The 21,795-nt window shown below is 35.0% G+C and overlaps 1 protein-coding gene and 1 long non-coding RNA gene across 10 annotated transcripts in view; one reads left to right on the top strand and one right to left on the bottom strand.

Annotated features, from left to right (window-relative positions):
* Positions 1–21,795, bottom strand: part of LOC113500869 — an 87,134-nt gene that overhangs the window by 64,165 nt on the left and 1,174 nt on the right. The window lies entirely within an intron of this gene.
* On the top strand, positions 11,570–18,453 carry LOC113500871. The gene is made up of 3 exons (XR_003401238.1): positions 11,570–14,787; positions 15,240–15,441; positions 15,749–18,453. It is a non-coding gene; the product is annotated as an uncharacterized LOC113500871 (long non-coding RNA).

Genomic DNA, 21,795 nt, shown 5'->3' on the forward strand with positions numbered 1-21,795 from the left:
CGCTGGATAGGTCTAAATTTGTTGGAAAGGATGGTGGACCATTTTTTTACTTTTAATGGAACCTTCAATGTCCCGAGTCCATCTCGCACTTGACCGTTTATTATTACAAGTTACACACGTTTTTGCAAGGTTGCACTGTTTATTATAATCAATAGTAAAGGTGGTTACTAAATAGTACGTAATGTGTGTGTATTCACACACGATTCTATAATTGTACAATTATTAATAGGCATAAGTATGTTTGTCTAAAAATCCTCCCAACCGATTTACACTTGCCATTCTTATACACTTCGTAACATTTTACATGAAATATATAATATTGCAAGTAACACACGTACATGTTATCATATAATAATCTGTAATTTTTAAAGACTTAAAACGCGATTGATTTATATTTTTATAATGTTGGAATCTACCCCGATAAATACGCGTGCGTACACCGTTACATCATTTAATAATGAATCATTCTCACGACAGTTACTATCAAAAAACCTAATAGTGTTTTCAGAGTACTCTACACTCGCTACTTAAATGAAAACTAAGCATTTTTTGTGGACATATTGTATAATGTCTACAATATTATGATTTATGTATGTTTTGTATTTTATGTTAACTTTTAGAACTAGTAAATGTTTCTGATACTGAAGTCAGTTTCCTTTTCTTCCTATCATTCGTTACGATCTAAGCAACTATGTTAGATTCGCAAGAGTTTTTATGTTTCTGCATATAGAAATCATGTCTTCCGCCATTCTAATTGTTAAATAATATGACTACGTATGTTATATTATAAATAATACTAAAGATAACGAATTAGTGACAATATTAAATTACGTAACTGTATAATGAAACCATTACTTAAAATTACGTTGCATGAAAGTATCTTTTAAAGTATATTTTGTAATTATTATTTTATAACTTTCAATTTAATTGAATAATGCAATATAAAGTAATGGATAGGCTCAATTTTGTCAATTTAAACTACCGTCAACAAAAACCTACATTGTTCATTTTGTCTCTTACTTTTTGTTATGTCAATTCAGTTATTGACGTAATATTACGGTAATGTTATGAAATTAATTTATATTTATAATCATTACTTCTGATTTACACGATTATAATGGTTGTTTTATAAAAAGTATGAGACAAGTATGTACACAACTTTATGTGTTTTTTTAAACAAGCATTTGTGTTTTTGCATGGGTAGCACCCGTGTTACCAGAGGATCCAATAATTAATGTTTCATGACGAATGATTGAAAGAATCCAGTGACCAATTAAGTGACGACCTAGTCTAATGGTCTTTACAGTAACGATAATCGCAGAAGAAGAAGTAACGAACTTAAATCTCTAGAAAACCTAACTGTAATAATTATTTATTATAAGTATAGAATAGAGACGCCACTCTACATTGTTGTATATGGTCGCGCTTAAAACACCAGAAATTTCCTTGAAAAAATGTTGATAGACCTTCTCGCGAGGTGGAATTCTTGTATCTTCGTAAAACCCGTTAAACAAGGATAAAATACTTGGTGCGGGGTTCGACACTAATATATGTTTTAATACAAAAACATAGAACCGACTTCAAATACAAAATACTTCAAATCCAAACTAGATAAAATGTTTGTGGAACAAAATGACAGCTATTCTACGTTAAATAGACTAAATTGGCTCATCCCGTCAAAAATTCTGAGGTCACAACAAAAACAAATACAGACGATTTGAGAAGCTCCTACTGTTTGAAGTCGGTAAAAAAATAAAGGATAATTTACACAACATACGACTATCCTAATTCTCTACCTATCCTCTTACAGCGGCCACCGGAATATTAAACCTATATTTCTACAAAAGCACGGTCCGTGCGTGTTTCTGCTTCCATTAGCTAAGTGGCACATGCAGTTCACATGCCTCACGGGTCAAGGTGATGTTGAATCAATACTTTATTGAAAGCATTCTTACATTTATCTGTAGGGTTAGGTAATAGACTTCAAATGCCTTTTCGTGTTAAGTAAGTGTGTTGAAAGAGCTTTATTTGATGCTGGTCATCGAGCTTTCCTGCAAAGCATACACGTTTTCTTAAAAAAATGAACGTTTACTAAATTAGCAAGGTAACAATATTTTTTGTAAATACTAAGAATTACTACTAATAGTGATCAGAAACAAACAAAAATCTTAAAGCTTTCTTTACTAAGCAGGCAGAGAGAAAATATTGTCGAGACGAAACCCATTTATTCAATTAAGGCTTCTGTTCCTTTCTTAGGAAATCATACTAGCAGCACCCTGTATGGCCTTTTCTATAAAATAGTACGAAAATAAATACAGTAAAATACATAATTTCAAAGTATGTGGTTATGTACATAAAACAAGTAAAGATCATTATCTTTGTCTTGCTAAGCTTTCGAAACTTTTCATCATATATCCTTCAACGAACACATAATAACTTTACAGGTGAGCATTTTCACATTGTTTATATATTACGAGTGGCAAAGTGAGTTAATTGTCGCGTAATCGCAATGTTTCCTGTCATGCCCATTGTCCACATCATAATGCTGGTGTTACATTAGATAACCTCGATTCCCAGACCGTGTTATGTAGTTCACAGGCGTTCATAAGAAAGATGTACTAATTGAGGACTGGTATTTTGTTTAGAAGGAAATTTATTTGCAGTTTTCACAATGTTACTTAAGCCAACATGGGAAATTCTTTGTTTTAACTTATGAGAAGACACTTTATAAAGTTACGTGTTTTGTTACATTGCAAACTAGGAGCTTTTAATTCTGTAATTGTGTTTTAAATGAAGATCCTCCACAACGGAAAAAAGTCACTCAAAACCGGTGGCAAGGAATTTCTGAAAGGTTATCGAATTAAACCTACAATAATTCAATTTGTTTTTTGTGTGAGTCTGTGTGGGTTTAATATATGCTTGTATTAAGAAATATATAAGTATGTTTATTAGTTGTCTAGTTCTCATAATACAAGCTCTGCTTAGTTTGAGGCTAGATGGCATTTTACACCCCACTGAAATAAAAAGCACTTTCCATTTCTCTTCAAAGCTTGGCCCTTAATGAATCACGTATAAATTAAAACTGTCTACATACAAAACAGGTCACAGTCGACATTGGTATCTTATCAGAACACAAGTGAGAGTTACCCTGTGAAACAGGTTACGACTTACGCATAATGAATGTGCTTGAAAGATTAGCAATCAACTTGTCTTTACTACTTAGGTATTTAAATTGTTGCTGGTAGCTGTTAATGTACCTGATTGTAAACAAAGACATTTAATTTGTGAAAGATGTCACAAACTCGTATTATCACCACACAATTTTTTTTCAGTGGCGGGTTCATGGATTCTGCATTCAATTTTCGTTTGTTTTGGATTTTTTTCTTCTTTTCCTATGAGTGGAAGAGTAGATAGGACTTTTATATTTTAAAATACGAAATCGTTTAATAATGGAATACCTTCGGTAATGCATAGGTTTAAGGGGATGAGTAATCGAAGAATGTTATCTTCTTTTTATTTTTCATATATATTTCCTTCTGCATATTTGGTAATTAAGCTCTACTTCATCCAATTTCAAAGGCTATGGAAGGCTTAATACTTCAATATTTAAGCTAGTTCGACGCGACACCTCTATTACTTAGCAAAGTTTTGATGTCCGGTAGATAACACTAGATAAACGAAGTCGACAGTCACGCGACTATATACCAAAGTCGTTTACTTAACTATTTCCCACTTTACAGACCAACCAAAAAGTAGACTTGGCATAAAAAAGTTTTCAATAAAATTCAATAAGGAGAAAGAGCGAAATCTAAGAATCAATTCTTAACATAAAATAAAAAGAAGAAGAAACAAAATAAGGTTACTATTTCTTAGTTTTTTGGTGAAGGTCTGTCTGCCACTTTATAAGGTCTGTGGTATTATAATATTGCGATCGAGGTCTTTAGGACCACGCAACGGATACAAATACTTAATGCGTCAAACTGCTCAATTCATAACTCCTTTTATTAATTAACTCCGTCCTTGATGACTGGTTTGAGACAGGCAATTGATGTATTAGAATGCAAGAAGTAATTTGGGTTTGAAATTAATTTACTTGGAATTTCAAATAAATTATTTCATGTAAATTATAGGGAACGCTTGACGCGAATGCGTTTTAAGGATATGAAAAATGGGAAAATTATACAACAGACGGAAGCTTGGACAGTAATCTAGGTTAGGTAGTAAAATGACTGGTCCGTTTAGCTACGATTCTCAGGTTCGAGACCTATCTGAGGTCTATTTTTTCATTGCAAAAAAATATTTTGAGTCTTACTCATTTAATGGTACTTTGATTTAAAATTTTGCCAAAAATGAATGTTGGATTGTCTAATCCATCGTCTATCATATCTCTATAAACTGTTTATAAATTCGGGTACCGCCATTGTCAGGGTGGTTAATTTCAATATACACAACCGAAAGCTCTCAAAATGTCACCAACATCCGCTTCTGTTGAAGTTATGGGCAAAAAATATAAATAAACCTACTTTGGAAGGCTTTGAAGCTTACATTTTTAAAATATGATAACTTACTAAAGTGACTTCGGTCAGATATTTTGGCTTATTTTGGATTGCCTGAGTCGTCGTTTGCGTAGTTATCAAAATACTTCACATACATAATAATTCAGCCTTTAAAAAGTCCATAGTTACTAATTCTTTCGACTATCCTAACAAAAATGTCTGTCTCATTCTAAAACAAACTTATCAACACTAAACTACTTGTCGCCTACGAGATCTCATTTCAAACCAACAGCTATGTAAATCGTCATTTGTATTGCAAATACATGAATGGTCAGCCGTGAACCAAGTGCTTGAACGGTTGACCACACAATCGTGGTAAAAGCGACTCGAAAACAAACCTTATAGATATATTAATAGAGGTGGAGTAATAACGAAGAATGTCTTGCGTGGGGCTCTGTAAGTGCATGTGAAGTGCTGAATGAAATGCATGAAAAATCATCTTAGCTTCTGAGGAATAGAGACGTTGTTAGATTTTCCGTTTGAGTGTATGTACATATCAATAGAAATATCAGAAATTCAACCTTACAGCTTTGAGACAAAGTCGTTATTACTTTTTACGTCTGGCCTCTGTAACGCTATCAGTATTAAAATTATTGGATTGTAAACCTTATTATGTTGGGGCAAAGGTGAAATTAGTGTGTCCATGTGGGTCCTTATACGTGTCGGTCAATGGCCGCTTCCTGCAGCGCGGCATTCCTGAGGGACGAAGGTGTAATGTTGCACCCGCGGGGCTCGAACTGACGACCGCTGCCGAGTGTACCGTACAACTACCGCATTTATAGCAAAGAAATTGCATTTTCCTTGATGACTTGAAGAAAGTGCAATTGTTTTTGTTTTGGAATTTCTTTTGTTTTAATAACGGCTTGTTTAAGTATTAATTTATGTCCCTAGCAATCAATTGAAATAAAATTAAGTAATCTTGACATGACATTTGTCTGAAACGACACCGATAAATTTAAGTAATCTTCTTGGAAAAGTCACTTATACAAAACACTGCAATTTATAATTCCACAAACAGAGTTTCCTTTCCAAAGCAATCTTATGTAAAATCAATATTTTAAGTTCTTCATCATAGTTTAGTACAATAGGGACATTAATCGTGACATTGCATTTTACGCCCGATTTGTCGATGCCATCTTTGAATTGATGTGCGATTGCTAATCAATTGTTTCATATTTTTGAAGTCGGTTCCAGTCACACGACTCATACAAAGTTATGAAGTGCATGTGATATCAGGATCTATTGTATTTATGAGCATTGTTATGAATTAGGTTCCCAAAGTGACAATTTTTTAGATGTGTATTTGTAGTCTGTCTATTGGGTATTCATAGATAAATACAGACTACTTTTTTAATGAGTACAGAGGCGGACAAAAGCTTCACTACGTTACAGGTACATACATCTTAAGCAGTCCTATACTTGGACTGAGACGTCTTTATAACAGGGAAAATTAAAAGTTAATGTCACCATATCTAACTACCACACTATGTAATATAATTAGCTAAGCTATTATGTATTTACTAATTACAAATTTGAAACACAAAAGCTCACTTAATGGCTTCCTCGTTCAATTTTGTTCCTAACGTAGTCTGGGAGTGTAATACCAATCAATTAAGTGGAGGTAACAGGGATTTGCGAACAGGCAAGTGCGAGTGTCCTTAAAATAGTCTGAATTTCTATACATATAGGCTTAAGAATGTTGATTCTAGTAGCAGTTTTCTGTACCAAACTATCACATAAGTATGTCCAGCTTTATAGCTTTTTAAAACAGGAGGCCTGCCGCCGCCACTTCTGAATAATGCGGGTGCAGAAGGAAGACGCTACTTTATGTTCTGTCGTGCTCTGTCCCTCTTTCAAAACTGCAATAATAATACTTTGAGAGTTGATGTAAACCCCCACAATGTTCAACAGCCAACATCACTGATATTACAAATAATAAGTGAGTGATTAAAGCAAGCAGTTCGTTCTATAGTAATACTATATCACTATAAAAATATAACCCGGATCAAAAGTAACGGTTAAGTAATTGTTAGCTAATACTACGGTCACGTTAATATTGTTGAGTCAACGGCTTATCTAAACTCGATCTTTTACGTGTGCGGAGCTAAAATTCTAAAATATTTCAACATCTCTTGCTTGTAAATCTACATTTGTACAAGCAATTATATGATCGGTGTGGAATATGTTAACGTTGCTTCAATTATGATTTCACATGTACTGAGTAACTCGAGTGTTTACTGTAGGTACAGTCTCCAACAAAAGTTAATGAATTCAATTCATGAAAACAAGAATTAAAACCATAATATGATAGAAGTTTTGTTTTAGGGCGTTATCTGTTTATGATAAGGCTATTAAGTTTCCTAATCGCCAGAACTTATTGCATTTTATTACGTTTCGTAAATACGATTGTGTTCATCAACTTTTATTGCTGACTATACTTCAATAACTTTAGAAACAGCATCTTTATTACAAAGCAATTAAGTTGATTTTCGCAATTCATTCTTGTAGTCGTGCGTACAGACTTCACATGTTGGTTACGTAAATTCTCATGTGTTCCCGAGTAGAATAATTAGTTAATTAATTACACTCTTACTGTTGCTGGCGTCTAGCGTCGGGTGTACCTACGTTACACAATATACAGGGGAGAGTTGGTGTTGCCAGTGTAGTAAAATTGATAGGAATCTCGCGAAGGACAAGTTTATTAGTCACGCCTTATGAATGTGTGGCTTTCGTCATGTCTCATACCTATGGTTATGTCTTAAATGGTGTATGTTGTTCGAAGTTTTGCTTTTAAGGAAGAAAAATGCGCATTTTGGTGACTGCGTGTGTATTATTTTTCAAATCTAGATTCGTTTCAACGGATATGGCAAACGGCAAAATTGTTGCCTTATATTTTGAGCAAGATTTCCTCATGCGGAAATTTGAACCCAGAGAATAAATCCATAACAGTTCACTCAGTTTAATGACTCTAAAATAGAAAACAACTGGGAGTTTTACTATTACGTTAGTTTTCTCACGAGTAACAAAGTACAATGGTTGAACATTGTGTTTAAATCAATGTCTTCAATTGTGTCGAGTTTGGCTGAGATAGTTACATGAGCGGGTTAACATCTAGGACGACGGATTTATTGCGAGCACGAAAGTGAATAGACGGACTGCGTAAGACTGCGTTTGTCCACTTACCTACAAACAGTTTTAATTTACTATTTTTTCTTTGTGAGGTAAACAGATGATAAAGTTCGTATTTTTCACAGTTTTGTGATATCTTTCCGTAACAATGACTTTCCGATTTGAGATATGAGTTCCATAAAGCTCTATCTCTTTTAACACTCGAGTAAACATTGTTTCTAAAGTTGATTTGTAGGTTTTTTGCTCGTTATATTTTTACAGGGTAGACAAAAATGTTCCGTTCCAGGATTTTTAATTCTAATTCTATTTTTTTGGAGTCAAACAATAAAGACCTTAGCACAGCAGTAGGCCTCAGAATAGATGCAAAAAGAAACAACAAAATAAGCCCGTCCTAAGTAATGCCCTACCTACCTAAACTGATCTAAAACGTCATATCCGAAATCTCCAAAATCAAATATTTAGACTTACAACTTTCTTCAGAATATTATCATCTCCTAAGCCGGGGTTAATTCGTAGTGGTCAATGTTATCACCGCTACCGATCAGCGCAGCTCGCAGGTGAGATCGCATGCAGGCAGATAGACGAAGAAACCGCACCGCTAGGATGGAACGGTGAAAGGGCTCGAAAGTACTGCCATTACATATAATATAAACTAGAGCTACATGTACATAGGTATAATTTCTGTTGTGCTCTTGCTGCCCGAGTACGTGGTATAAGTTAAGTAACAAATGGAAATTGGCATACCCTTTTGACCGGTGTGAAAATATGTTTAGAAAGAAAAACAGGCGGATTTATTAATTATGGAAAAATAAAATTTTAGTGCAAATGCTTTCGAATACGATTTTAATACGTATCTAGTTATTAGAATAATGCCCAAAATATTCGATCTGTAAGCACCTTTATATACTTACTTGTGTTTTCTATACATTAATTATTACAATTTAGTGACATTCGAAAGTTCTGCCTTTTGCACTTTATTTTGCAATAGATTTTATTGACACAGCTCACTCATTATTGACAAATTTTAATATCAATGAAATTATTTCCTTAACGAAAGTAAAATGCTTTTAATTTTTATTTCTTTCTTTACTTTAGTCACCAAAAATGTATTATTAGATAATATTAATTTATTATTGAATGAAGTACCAATAAATTAATATTCACAAATCCATTATTTCGCATACACAAGCCCCGCAAATATCCTATTGAAACGCAAAACGAAGAAAGAATATTTGAGTTACAAAAGCTTAAAAAAAACGAACCTGCAATCTCACGCATGCAAAACTGGCAATTGACCTGCAATGCAAGGTGGACCCCAGGGTCGATATTAGCTGTGAAGATTTTAATATTTCATAGTGGGATATATCCCTCATGGAATCTCATAAAGCCGTATTCGTCCTATACCGCTTTAAATACTTGATTCCCATTTGAATATGAAATGATTTCAAGCCAGGGGGCCTACCGCGAACACACAACGTAAGTCCGACACCGATGTGGAAGAGAGATGCCACTATACACTTTGAAAAGCGCTATCTCGCTCTTTCAACTGGAATATCGTATCAATAAGAGATGATGGTAGACCCCTGTTTATTAGTCTTTAGAGTGTCACATTTACATATCAGCGAAACATGGAATAGATATACCGTTACTACATTTGAATATGTTTACAATATTTCAAACAGGATACAATATAAAATGGCTTACTTTGACAGGTGACTACTCCATGTAGGAATGTCATCCGAAGTAAAATTCATTGGTCTGGTCACCTTTAATAAGAGTAAACTGGATTGGTCGTCTAAGATGAGATATATTGATAATATCAGAAACCTATTGGTTATTTATAATACCCCGAGATATGCTGGGATCGGTTTCCCGTTTCATCTGCTCACACTAAATAATCATGCAAGAATTATTGCTGCTAGGATATGTTTTAATATGTAGTTGATAAATATATTGTTTAAACAACAAAAACAAACAACCGACTTCAATTAAATAACTACGGGGCCAAAACTAATGAACTTTTACAACAGCTATTTCACTTTAAATTAAAAAATAATAAACCAAATAGCTTCGCCCAGTCCGAAGTTTTGCGGAACCAAACATAAAAAAAAAAACAAAAGAATTCAGAACCACCTCCTTTCTGAAGTTGATTGAAAACAATACAATTACCTTACTAAGCCGTTTCTGTCAAGTTGAAACCACTAAGTAATAAAATATAAAAAAAAATACCTATATAATTCAACTAAGAAATACCGTATCTTTTTAACTAGGACTGACACTATATTTGACGTAAGTAAAGATGTAAATATGATGAATAATGTTCTTCCTGTCGACATCTCGTAGCGTCCCGTTATACAGGATGCGCGTATTCCTCCACATCATAATTATACATTTCCTTTTGCTCCATGACTTATCAGGGAGCTTTAGTCACGGAAAAGATTAACTTATTTAAGGTTTATATTTATTTTTTATTATAAACTATAACTATATCCCAGTTAATATGTAAGTAATGTTAGTACCGTATATCTGCCAAAGCCACCATGACCCAGACTTCAAAAGTCGACCATTGTTCTTACCTATGTTTTGAGCATCTGCTGACAAAGTTTCGGCTTTTATAAAATAACATAGGTCAGGCGTCCACGGGCTCTTAGACCAATAGTTTCACAATCATTGTTATCGATTTCAAAAAGGATTTTCTATTTATTATATGTATATCATACTAGTGTGTAACGTAGTGTAGGACGTCCTCAGGCACGGTGGAGTGATGACTTGCGCAAGACGGCTGGCAGGAGCTGGATGCGAGAAGCCGAAAATCGATCTCAGTGGCGTGCACTTGGAGAGGCCTATGTCCAGCAGTGGACTTCGATAGGCTGATGATGATGATGATGATGATGATGATATCATACTAGCTTTTCGCCCGCGTTGATGTCGGTTATATCGCGTTTCCAATAGAACTCTTCAAAAGTCCGGGACAATTACTCTATCTCTGTACCAAATTTCATTAAAATCAGTTCAGTGGTTTAGACGTGAAAGCGTAACAGACAGACAGACAGATTTACTTTCGCATTTATAATATTAAGTAGGGATGTCTTTTTTATGATTCCGTTGCGAAGACCCGATAACTAACCTTTAGCTGAGTTGAAATTTTATTTTAAAAACAAAACTCGAGGTCAAGCTGAGTTTGACGTGATCATAAATTTGATGGGTGACTAATTTTGGTTACAAACTTGTTTTTCTTTTGTCCTATGAGTGTTGCAAGCCTCGCACTAGACCGGTTTATTCATATATAACCAATAGATGTTTTATAAATGTTGTAATACAATAGAGAGATAATGGAACAATGACAATATACACACCGTCACTTTGCCTCAGAAAGCAGCTAAGTAGGAAATTAAAATGTTAATTAAACCTTATAAGTGTCTGTGTACATAGGAAATACAATACGCTATCAATAATACAAAGCAATGTGAAGGTATGGAAGGTTCCATTCGTTGAGTGTCTGTGTCAACAAGCATGTTACAATAGTAAAAGTACCTACTTGGTACCTATTTTATGAAGACCTTTTTGTAGGAGCTATATTTTTGTTTGACATAGAACACATACTGAACAAGAGAAGTAAGTAGGTATTATAATAAAGAAGACTATGTATAAAAGCCTCCTTCAACTTTAAAACCCGATAGCAAAAATTGATTATAAATGTCCCAATGAAATACATAAAAAGTAAGCTTAAAATTGGTAATCTGTGGTTTAAATGTAAATATAAATCGTGGGAAAAATACAAAATTTTGCATATTCGATTTTAATTACAACTTTCTATTACATTCCTAAAGTAATTAAAGAGCAAATAAAAACATGATCCTATTACATCAACAAGAATCAAAACAATATTCACGAACACACAAATTAAAATTAGTTTATAACAACTGTGACACTAATAACAAATCTTCATAATGACAAGTGAATAATACCCATTACATTGTCAAGTATCAAGTTATGTCCATCGTTAGCTACTCAATTGCAGGAACTCAAAGAAAGACGATCATAAAAGATAATAGGGATATTGAGTGCAGACTTCACAAAGCCCATTTGCCCATACGTTCGTCTGATGATTCAAGCCCTCGTTTAGAGTCCGGACCATTATCCTATCCACATCATTTCACCTTACTTTCTCCATATCGAAAGATAATCTCGATAGCGCGAGTCGCTATTTTCCTACTACTAATGACAAAAGGCAGGCAATCGTAGACATCGGGCCAATACCATACACCTTAATGAGAAAACGTTAGCGCACGCTTGAATTTTCATTTCATTTCACCTCCCTGACATTTTGCTTTCACGATATTAAATGTAACTCGTAGAGCGAGCTCGTGCTTCTTACAACTTTACAACTAGGCACGACCCGAGATAGAATTAACTAGAATTAAGTGTTCTCGAGTTTTAGTAGCTATTTGCATTTAAGCACTTGTTAGAAACTGTAATTAAAGATTTTAATTCTAGGTTTAGAGGAAGTGACGAGACATTCCCTGTGTTTTTTCTACAAATTCTGTTAAAGTATTTTCAAAAGACACAAAACCGAATCAGTCACTTTACAATTCAGTCTACAATTCATTCTCCTGTATCTCATTTTCTACAGTATAAATTCTGATTGTTCTAAATTGGTATAATGACGAACCGAGACGAGAAAGATCCATTATATACTTGTAGATAAATTCCAAGTCATTACACAGGTGCAGGGACTAATGAAGTCAGTCATTCACTCCCAGATCCCAGCATTACTGTGAAACAATCGGCAAATCGTTGCGGCTAGGAAGTCGCGAGATTGCGACTCAGTTCAACTTTTTTGTCCTAACAATGCAATTTATAGAGAACAATGCGACATTGTACATACGTATAATGTTCATTAGAGTGAAAGTTTTCCGTTTAACAATAAATAAACAATGAACTCATTGTAAGGGAACGCTATAAACTAAGTTAGTACTAATAATGCATTTGAGTGTTTTACCATCGAGTTCCAATAGCTTGTTGAAATTCCGATGGAAACACGATATATTTTCCTCTTATAAAAACATAAAGACTTCGACCAGAGTCCATGTAAGTAATATTTGTATTAAGGTAAGGCAATACGGCTAAAATACTGATACCTAGAACAAGTAACTCCACTTTCGTAAAGTTCTCAGTAATATTCCGTTTCGTATGTGAAGGTCTGCTCCTAACGGCGGGATCAATCGATTTGCTAGCGTTAGCCGCGCCTGTCTTCACGCCAGCCCACGTTCACGCGCCTTTCTAGCACTTAAACCCTAATTTGTTTAACCCTAGAGCTTTGCCGGTCAAGTCTGTACCTATCGCAAATTATACCTAAGCTTGATAATAGTATTTCATCTTATATAAAAACACTTTATCCCCCGATACCTTTTGGTCTGATTCGACTTCATTTACTAAAATATAAGTTTTTGTAACATTGACTTACATTAAATTAGGCAAAGGCCACTCCAATAGCTGATTAATTAATAAATATAAAAAATGTTAAATTACAAACAATTATCGACCATTCTCCATGCACTTACACGGCCCATAGAATCAATTACTCCAAGCCTCGAAATTTAAATAAACACCGAACTTTCAAAATCGATTCGTTTCTGTATCAAGAGTGAATAAATCTCATCTAGTATTTAAATAAAATTGCTGTAAAGTAAATGCAATAAAGTGGAGGCCGCCATTGACCTAGAAAACTGACACTCGTGCCTCGCGCCGGGTAAATACAAACAAACAAACCGTCATAAAAAACCTTTCCATTGCAGCATTGCTTACAAATGTCACATTATTTACGTCAAAGGAATTTGTAACAAATAACTTCTTTTCTATGCCATTTTTTCCAATCGTCCTCTGTATCCAAAAAGCTAATAGTGAGATACAAAAAGCGTCAATCAATTTAGTCACAGAATCGGAATATTAATTTTATTGGCATAGCATATACACCACTATCTAGCTAGGTATTCAATTTTAGCATATAGTTATTTCAAGTGTGACTCATAGGGTGTGTCACAAATAGATTTTCGTGTACAGACAGAGTTTTATTGTGTCTTAATAACATATCCTTTAGTCGTATGAATCATGACTATTTACATACTAAAGCTTATCACACACGTTCTATTACAGACACGTTTAAAACACAATTTCGCTATTTATGACTTGCTCGCCACTTCGGACTTTATATCCCCTTTCTTACGTAATCTCGTCGACGTGTATGGAAGCTTGTGATCGTCATACATTATTTAATTAAGCATTTCTACTAAACTTATAGGATGTCCGACTTCTCAAAGTAATAACCGCTTAATTGCTTTTCCTTTTACTATTCACATATTAAAATCAATTACGTAACTCAGGAGTCCGTTGACGTCTTAAAGTTCCAGTAGTGGGAGTGTGATAGCGCTATACACTCCGTAGAGCGGCATCTCCTTCCCACAACTAAAATAGACTTATTTTTGGTGGTGGTAGTAGGTTACCTGTTAAGAATTCTAAATGGATGCTATTGAAAGGATCTTTATTTGTTGTTCCTGCGTTTAATTTTCCATATATGTTGTGTTATACGTGATTTGAACGGTTATCACTAAATGGAAGGGAACTGGGGACGATTGTCGTGAAGCATTTGTCACGAGCTAGGACAGTCGTGCCGGCCATCACTCGGTGAAAATCACTCGCAGTAAATAATGCGTGATTCTCTATCAAGCTATTGTCTAGAATAACGGGTTTGTTTGAAGTGAAGACTTGTCTTTGAGGTTTGATACCATTTGAGTTAAGGAAAACAAACAAGGATATTGGATCTTGATCTTAAAGCTTCCATACGATGTTTGTAAAACTGTGTTTTTTGGTACTCGCTTGCAAGCTCTATAAATGTTGGAAATTCTGAACTTTGGTCAGTATAACACGCGTGGGATTATAAGCTGACCTTTTCAAAATTTATAATCAACCTATATCTAAATTTACGACAGGCATAGATAATCTAGACTTAAGACATCCGTATCAAATGCCATGACTCCCGTTAACATAAAAAAATAGCTAAAGTAGCAAAAAATTATACCTAGATTTAAGTCTGATAACTAAGGTTAGTGAATCTAACACAATAACACAATCGTGCTTGAGCATAATTATCAAAAACAACCGAGTCATTGGGATTGCAGTGTTTAGATAATAATTACTCAGATAAGAGCGATCTTATTTAGATTATTTTAAAGGTTAATTGCACAAACAAGGCAAAAAATCTGTAGTACTAACACTAACTGTATTTAAAACAAATGTTACATCTAAAAAATGTATCGTCTAGTTAAAATTAGTTAATGATTTCTCCAAGGTAGCTATTATTAATTTTCGTTCAGAGAAATAAAGAGCAATAAGTTTAAGGATTCAGGACTAATCCACTAAAAGTCTAGATTCCCCCTTTAGGGATTTTCTGAGTATTCTCAGGATTCTCTAAGAGAGGAAAAGTGGAAAAACCCGTCTATACAAAGGCCAGATGAAGCATGAACGTGATCGGTTTCTCGCTTTTGCCTGTTCTAGGGTCGGCGCGGTTTTTTTGCTCACGTTTCTCGACGAGATGCCTTACGTGAATCTACAGTAGGTCCGCTGACGCAGAATATGTCACCTCTTTAAATAATATTTTTGCAGTTTTGTCGCTCGCCGGCAAGATGCTGTTCAAAAGTAAGAGATTGTTATACATGGTTTTTGAGGAGGTTATGCCTGTGGACTGACGATATAATAGGTGAAGGATGTTGATGGTTGCAGAATTGTTAAGTGTGACAGCGCAATAAACGGTGAAGAGCGGCACCTCTCTCTAACACAATGTTTTGCGGCTTCTTGTCTCCCGTATCTGTAGCAACCACAATAACTGCAAATTCCCAAACATCTCCAATTACTTCATGTGAAAGTATAATACATGTAACGATATCTAGCCAGCACTGCAAATACGTACCTTTTATTTTTTATTCATGAGACCGCATATAAACCCGCAAATGTAAACTGATCTCTTAGGAGCGGAAAGTTTCTCATTGTTTCAATTTTTCTTTTAGAATGAAATTGGTGATTGAATATTGTGAAAGTTTGGTGCACTAGCAGACAGTGTCAATAGACCACAATTCATTATTTTCAAGAATTTAAATTATTCAAGTAAGTATATAAAAAGGCTAGTCAAATTATAGGTCATACAAGCTTGATAAATTATTCTAATGAAAAAGAACAGAATAAAGGCATTATTTATAAAATATGTGGCGTATTTTCATTATTATATTTAATAACCTACACTTAAAACCATCATTTTGTAACTATTCGCAAGACATTGCCAGTACCATTAATACTTCTTCACAGCTTACAAAGAAATTAACTTACATTGTAAAGAGTTGCTTGTCTTTTTGAACACTTCAATAGTCAACCTGTCGAGAAAAATAAATCTCGCTGCATGCCTCGTAATTTATATTCTTTCAAGAAGGATATTTAAAAATTGCAGCCCAAGAATGTCGTAATGGAGAAATCGAAAAATACTTTACCATATAAGGGCGTGGACCTTATACAACCTTATGTAAGATGAATTAATACATTACTGCAACAGGTTAGGGCTCTTAGGTCATCTACCCTTATCTTAATACGCTGTTGATGTAACTCATTTGCACGTAGTTGATGTAATTACAGATAGCATTAGCGATGCAAATTGCAAATGGCATTTCAGTAGATGTAGTGAGTTCTAATGTTGGTATAGCACTTTAAAATTAAATGAATCCTGTTGGAGAGTTTGGAATTTCTACTCGACTTCATGGAACTTCATAGCGACCAGCTTTGATAACACTAATTGCTCACCTTCAGCTACATCTACACTTCTGACTATAGGGAGATGTTTGTTGCATAGTCTACGTTCAGAAATTGAAACAATATGACATAAATACCGGCTTTTCAGAAAACATTCCTAAATAAAGCAAAACAAATCGATACCTTTTATTACTCTTACTTTGTACGTCGAACACCCAAGTTTCTCCACACAAACATTCGCGCTACAAAGAACCATTTAACAAAACATTCTAATTATTAACTGATAGGAAAGCTACAGATTATCTGTGTACATGTTACTTAATTACAAGGCGGGCTGTGCATCGGGTTGGAAACTCTCCCCGTCCAAGCGATGGTGAAAACACTGTCTTTGTAATGTACTACAAATAATTACTCGTTGCCAGGCTGTTGCATCTACTTGACCCTCCTTTTGAAAACGTTTTACGTAAGTTGTTTAACACGCTTGCCTCTAATCCACTTATGATTTACAAACACGTTAGTAGTTAGATTTCGTAAAAGATTTTTTCATAAATTATATGTCAATTGATATTGTGAAAGGAAAATGTCAATTGACTGCCCAAAAAACTTAATTGAATCGTTCTCTGGTTGTCTTGCCCTCTCCTTAACAAGTAGTCATGAGTTAAGACCTAAAACAACATGAGTTAAGTTTCTATAAAAGCTTGGATTTTTAACTTCAAAAGGGTTTAAAAAAGGTTTACATTTATCCCTCCTCTTTCGTCCATGTAATACTTCACACTTTCAATTTCAACTTTGCAAGAAAGTAAAATGCTTTGTGTATCTGCATTCTTTCGTCATTCTCCATCGATTGGAGTATCCTGTCTGTTCAAAATGACCTTATCACTCAAGCCGAACTCTTTAATGAATAATGCTCATTACTATCCAAGAGTCGTGATCAGTTAACATTATGCTGACCATGAAGGTATGTTAATAGACGAAATATATAAATGTCAACTAAACATCAATCATAATAATTTATAACTGTTACCTTACCGTCGTTTCCATTGTCATTTCTGTAATGTCGAACAAAACAATTGAAAGAAGTTGTTACAATAAGTAGTGTAAGTGCGATGGTTGTGCGACTGGCAAAGTAAGACACGTCCATCATATAATTTTCCGTTTAGTGGACTATGTTACACGCAACAAGGCAGCATAAAAGGGAGTAGATAAGAGTAGTTCGGGTCAGTGCCCCCCCATTGTGCGAGTTGAGCAACAATTGCCGGCCATATGATACAGCGGTTAATTGCGGTGCGACGGTGTAGGAATATCAGTCATAACTATCAGCAAAGCTCGAAGCCTCCATTCATACGCGGTCACGCCTCGAGAGCTTTGTGATTATATCTCGTTTTGCCACAAATCGATACAATCGCGTTATTACAAATTGAATGCGGCGCCGGCGACGGAATTCCTTCGCCCGCGTTCGATGCCGTGTTGTTGTTTTGTTTTTCTGTAATCATCATGTCTTCTATCTGTGTTTGTATAACAGCAGATTGCAGGGTACATAAAGCAGTGCATAAAGGAACAAAACTGTGACTTCACTTCATGATTTGTTGTTTTGTTTTCGAACGTCCTGAAAGCTTTGATAGTTCATGCTAACTACGACTAAAATTGCTTCCAACTTTTAACAACTCGTTCCGTCCCCAGTCCGTTATCGATACATCAGTTTCAATTAGCAACTTTAGCATCACATCGGGACTATTATTTACAAACCACTTCCATAACAAAGCAACGCAGTTAGGTTGTAAACATCGTAGTTTAACGCACATAAAATTCAATTCATAAAAATTAACGGGCACAAGCGTAACCGTTGGTAAATAATAAATAATATCTTTATATAGGTAAATTATAAGTTATTGTGGTCGATGGATCGATGGATGGTAGATACAGGCTGTACACTGTTCAGCGTTCAGCTCTGCCGATCAGTAACTAGATGGGGGTTTTAAAAAAATATACTCCGATGGTAATTCTATGTAATTATTGTTCAAATTATATTGCATCAAAGGCTTGTTCAGGTACACTGTATTTTAGATACGGTGATCTATTCTTTTGAAATAGGATTGTGGCAAAATGCTCTTATAGATAAGCAGTTGCAATATTAACTTTATTTCGTGTAATAAAGCATCATCTTCATCATCCTAGCGTTTACCCAACTACGCTGGGGTCTGCTTCTAGTCTAACCAGGTGCAGCTAAGTACCAGTGTATTACAAGAAGAAGCAAGAAGCGAAACTTAGTCAGACTGTTTGTCAGACTATCAAGTTTTTTCTTTCTCCTTTTTACTTTTTCTGATTAATTTCGTTGCGGTAAGGCAGTTAATTGTTTCCCCTGGGACACACCGAACTCAAGTGTTTCGGTGGTTTTCGTTGATTTCATTTTAGATCTTATTATTTCATTTTATCTTATTTCATTTTAGGCTTACAGGAGTTGCAAAGACGGTCATGTGTAGCGGGCTAGTCCCTTAAAACAAAAAGACTTTCTAGTTTCTGACTACCCTTAACGATTGTTGAGGAACTCGTTATGAAATAAATGGTCACCCACCCACGAAGTCCTAGACATCAGGAAGTTGAAAAAAATATTGTCCTTTAAAAAACCACGTTAGTTGTGGATGCCATAGGCTACATATTGAACTTAACAACAACGCCCAACGATCTTGGGTCCGTTGTTAGCACAACGAACGGTACAACTGATGATGTAGAATCCAGCATGGTATGAATACCTAATATGGTGACTTGAGAAACGTCAGATAATATATAAACAACAATTGGTTTGTCAAGCGTTGTGAATACTAGAATAATAACAACCGTTCGATGTGAAAGCAACTTAGTAACTTTCCTATTCGCTGGAGGGTGATATGGAAATGATATGAAGATATATTTGCTGTCAATCATGTGACATAATAGTGAGCTGAAATTAGCGTGTCTGGTAATCTGGTGTTCGGGCTGTCATGCGAGGTTCGAACGGAGATGTGATTTGTAAAGCTACTACTGCAATTTAAAGAAAATAGATATTCCATAGAATAGTGTCCAATTATTCGAAAATCATTTCAATACGTACTAAATACACACTGAGTAAGGACAGCAGTAAACCCCCCGGCAGGCCCAGATGAAGAAGGTGGCACTCAACTCTTTCGCACGAAACTGGCCTCTGTTGGCTATAGACCGAGATGAATTGAAAGAGGGGAGGAAGGCCTTCACCCTGCAGGGGGACATTAATAGCTGATAAAAAAAAATACGAAGCTTGATCCTAAAAAGACAGAAGAAGAAGAATCTAAGACCAGTTCAGTATTCAACAAGTCTAGAATAGAGCAGTAAACTGTAAGTAGAATTAGAAGAAAACTCAATGGACTGTTTTTCTTTGACCTTTGTCGCTGTCTATACAAATTAGCAATATGACCAACTGACAACAAATGTAAACAATTGACCGACATCTATCTGATATTCGCAATGTCTAATTGCAACAATCACGGTCACTCCGTCTTGACCGTGATGATCCAAATTGGGCAGAGGACAAAAAATAAATGACAAACTCCTAAACGAAAATGAAATATAAATTTCAAAGACCACTTAGCCAGTACAAATTTCCACCCAGCACAACTTTTGTCTTCTAGTTGACTGATTATATTATTTTTACGTAGTTCATTACTGTTGAATATTTCCTACAGTTCACCACAAAAAATCATAATTCGTGTAATACACTGTTACAACATCAAATCTCGACGCTCGACCAGTTTCCCTATACAACATCAAACTTAATGATTTTGGAATCAGTAAAAAATCTCAATTTGTACGTACATCGCTGCATCGTACGAAGCTTGGATCTTGATTGCAGCACAATTTAATTTTAATGTGTCGTGGGCACATACGAGCCATGCCACCACTAAAGTGTATATCTGACGCTCGTGTGTGAGAGAGAGACAGCGTACCTGTACCCTCTTCCTCCATTGTAGGTATTGGTGTTGGTAGGCTGGCTATACGATGATAGATGGCAAAGGTATCTCGACATAATGCCGATTCGTGAAGAAGGTAGCGTAATGAAGATTTATGAAACATTATGTTTTTCGAATAAAAAAACCGGTCAAGTACGAGTTAGACACGCTGCAGGTTCCGTACACATAGGGTTATTGACATATTTGCAAAAAAAAAACGTTGCTCAATCTTTATTTGGTTCTTATGGCGACACTGAAAAAAAATAGAACAGTCTAGTTATCACGGTTCCACTCATACAGCCTGGTAACAGACTGAGAGATAAAAAATATTTAGGTGTCAGTTTAAGTCGACGTGTAATAATATTTTGAAATGACGGTTAAGTTAATGACGACAGTTATTCAAATCTATACTAATATATAAAGCTGAAGAGTTTGTTTGTTTGTTTTTTGTTTGTTTGTTTGAACGCGCTAATCTCAGGAACTACTGGTTCGATTTGAAAAATTCTTTTTGTGTTGAATAGACCATTTATCACGGAAGGCTATAGGCTATATAACATCACGCTGCGACTAATAGGAGCGAAGATACAATGGAAAATGTAGAAAAATCGGGGAAAATTCTAACCACGTGGACGAAGTCGCGGGCAACAGCTAGTTAATGAATAATTGTATTGCTTGTTTAAGTTGTGTCAATATTATTAAAAAATGTCTGAATTGGTTCTATTTTGAACCGTTGCAAACCCTATACATCCATAGGGTTTGCAACGGGTCAAAAAAGGTGTACAAGGTGTGTTTGATTATTCGATATCAGTCTACATATAAATGGCGATGTTATTAGAAAAAAAAAACTGTAGTGTATCAATTTCATTTCACTAAGATTATCTTTTCTCCTCTTCTAGTTTTCAATGAAAGTATACTTATTACTTTGTTGACAAATAACTCTAGATAATAACAGATAACTGTTTAAATGTAATGACTGAACAAAACGATAAACTACAATCAATTATGTCTATTAAGTTCAAGTTAACTCCGCGCTTTAATTACTTGACGACGCTATTGTTTACATTAGACATTTCTTTACTATAAATAATTATATCATTTTAGTGGGTAGGTAGTTCGTAATTTACTACAAAACGATGCAACTGTTTGTTATATCTGTGACAGACATAGCAAAGCTTGAATTGTCTACTGGAAACAAATGACTGTCGTCAATTGTTATCCACATCAATATAAAATTGGAAGTCCATATGGGATAGAACTTCGGTGTTCGTAGGTTGGTATATCACGTGACGGGAAACGAACATAACTATACAGGTATGAGTACATTGGGTGCTTTATGCTCTTACAGTAGGTAGTACTCC

Source organism: Trichoplusia ni, chromosome 14, assembly GCF_003590095.1.
Source record: "Trichoplusia ni isolate ovarian cell line Hi5 chromosome 14, tn1, whole genome shotgun sequence".
NCBI lineage: Eukaryota > Metazoa > Arthropoda > Insecta > Lepidoptera > Noctuidae > Trichoplusia > Trichoplusia ni.